Source organism: Chrysochloris asiatica, unplaced genomic scaffold, assembly GCF_000296735.1.
Source record: "Chrysochloris asiatica unplaced genomic scaffold, ChrAsi1.0 scaffold00002, whole genome shotgun sequence".
NCBI classification, from domain to species: domain Eukaryota; kingdom Metazoa; phylum Chordata; class Mammalia; order Afrosoricida; family Chrysochloridae; genus Chrysochloris; species Chrysochloris asiatica.
Window position 1 is genome coordinate 20,007,801 of NW_006408520.1, and position 2,947 is coordinate 20,010,747.

Below are 2,947 nucleotides of genomic sequence, written 5' to 3' on the forward strand. Positions count from 1 at the left end.
AAGTTTTTATTGTGAATTGAATGATAGTTTACGTGGGAGAATATCAGTTTTACACCATCATTCATTGCAATGATTACAATCTCCTCTGTGTATCATCATTCAACAGTATTTGCTTCTATTCCCTAGTTTTTGTTTTTTTGGGGGGGCGGAATGGATGTACACAAAACCACACAGAAATATATAATAATTTAAACAACCACAGGGCACATTCTGCAAGTCTGCCTCCTGGCCACCAGCACTCATTCTTTCTCTTTCCATGAGTCTAGAGTCCTCAGCTGCTCTCTCACTCCATGTCCTCATCTCTTCCTCCATCTCTGGTGTCACTGCTTCTTTGGATAGGGTCCCACATTCCGCTCATGCTCTTCTCCCTTGATGGTCCTAGGGTCCTCTGTTTCTGGATTAACTACCCCGTTTTTGTTACAAAACTTCTACCTTTACAGTGGTGACAGTCGCAATTAGTCATGATAACAATTACTCACTATTGAATCATAAGAATCTTATCCCCATCTCTTTTCACCAGGCCCATCTAGACAAGATGAAAACTATTCAGTGGGGACTCTACTACCCACACCACCCGCACTCTTAAACTAAACTCCCTCTTGAGAAAGTTCAAGCTAGTCATTTCTGCCTTTATCACCTCCTCTCAATGTGGTTTTCATTTGCATCTCTTTGATGGCTAATGAAGGAGCTCTGGTGGTGTTGTGGGTTAGGTGCTGGACTACTAATGGCAAGTGGTTCAGAACTACCTACTGCTCTACAAAAGAAGGATTTACAGTCTTGAAAATCCTATATAGGGTTACTATAGTTAGAATTGACTCAATGGCAGAAGGTTTAATTGCTAATAACATGGAATATCTTTTCGTTCATTTGAATGTCCTCTTTAGTGAAATGTCTCTTCAAGTATCTTGACCATCTTATGATTGGGTTATTTGTCTATTTGTTGTTAAGTTGTCCAAGTTTTTATATATATATATGTATGTTATATGTTATTAGATTCTTATCAGATTCTTATTGTTTCTGAAGTTTTCTCCTAGTTGGTAGCTTGTCTTTTCAGTTTTTTTGTAAAATCTTTTGATGAATAAGTTTGTTTTTGGAGATGTTTGTACTTTAGTTATTACATTAGATAACTCATTGTTGAAAGCTAGGCCTGACAGCATTAGCCCTGCTTTTTCTTCTAAGAGTTTTATAATTTTAGTTTGTATATTTAGTTTTGCAAATTTACTTTGCATATTTTAGTTTGCACAGGAAATCAAACAATGTATTGCAATGGTCTAATCTGCTGCAAAAAGATCTCTTTAAAGTTTTAAAACACAAAGATGTGTGAAGATTTAGGTGCCTCTGACTTAAGCCATGGTATTTTCAACTGCCTCATATGCATGTGAACGCTGGGCAATGAATTAATAAAAAAGACCAAAGAAGAATTGATGACTTCCTATTATGGTGTTGGAGAAGAACATTAACTATGCCAAGAACTCTCAGAAGAATGAACAAATTTGTGTTGGAAGAAGTACAACCAGATGCTCCTTAAAAGTGAGACTTCATCTTATATACTTTGGACATGTTATCAGGAGGAACCAGTCCCTGAAGAAGTACATCATGCTTGGTAAAGTAGAAGGTCAGCAAAAAAAGAGGAAGCTCCTCAACCTGACACAGTGGTTATAACAATGGACTCAAACATACAAAGGACTGTGAGGATGGTGCAGGACCAGGCAGTGTTTCATTGTTGTGTGTAGGGTTGCTATGAGTCAGAACTGATTAGATGGCACATAACAGCAACATTTGGCACATTTATGTTCTACGTTTTCATATATGGTGTGAGACATGGGTCCTGTTTCAGTTTTCTGCATTTGGAAATCCAATTTTCCCAACACCATTTATTGAAGAACCTTTCCCCATCAAATGGACTTGGCATCTTTGTCAAAAAATCAGTTGACCATAGATATGTGGGTTTATTTCTAGACTCTCGATTCTATTCTACTAGTATATATATCTATTATTATACTATATATGTTGATTGTTTTATTACTCAAAAATCAAGGAATCACTATGCTTTGAAAAACGCTCAAATAAGGGAAAACCTAACAGATCATGCATGCATGGTATCAGGGTGGACTGTTTTAGTGAGAAACTTTTTTTGGGGGTATTATAAAGATGAAATTTGGTTAGACATTATCAGTTAAACATATTATTTTACTTCATCCACTCCCAAAAATCTATGAAAATAACAGTAAAAGAAAAAACAAGATTTAAAGTCACAATGACAAAGAGAAAAAGAGAAGAGAGCACAGATAAGAAGAGATATCAGTAAATATTTGGTGGCCACAAAGGAGATTGATTAGTGGTAATTGAGCAAAGGATGCAGAATCCTTAGTACCTATTGAAGATGGAGAAGGGAACAACTAAAAACAGGTTTATTCTTGGTCTAGAGCCCTAGGAATTTTCAAAAATTGTAGAATCAGGTATTCTGAGGAGGAGAATAAAGGATAAAACAAAAGAATTGTTGTTGTTATGACACTAAGTACTAATCCTTCCCTGTGTTAGCCAGGCAACTAGCCTCAGTAAAATAGACAAAGGTATATTGGGAGAATTAGGATTTGGGGACACCAAAGTAGAATAACCCACTGGATAAATCAGGAGGTTAAAGAGAAAATCTACATGCTAAATAAAGACACTCCAGACCCCTTTTCCCAACCAGCTCCCAGCATGCCACCAACCAAGGTTTAAGCTTGAGACTAAAGAAGACTGACTCCTCTGAGGAAATTTAGAGCAAAAAGAGCTCCATGTACTAACATTAGAGGCAAAGCTCCCTGATGAAAAGCAGAGTGTATGTTGCATTATTCTATACTAAACTCTAGTAGTTACCCAACTGGCATACCTGGATGGTGATGAGCCTTGCTGTCTTCCCTCCAGTTAAGCTCCAGCATGCTCATTCATCCTTTTTATTAAT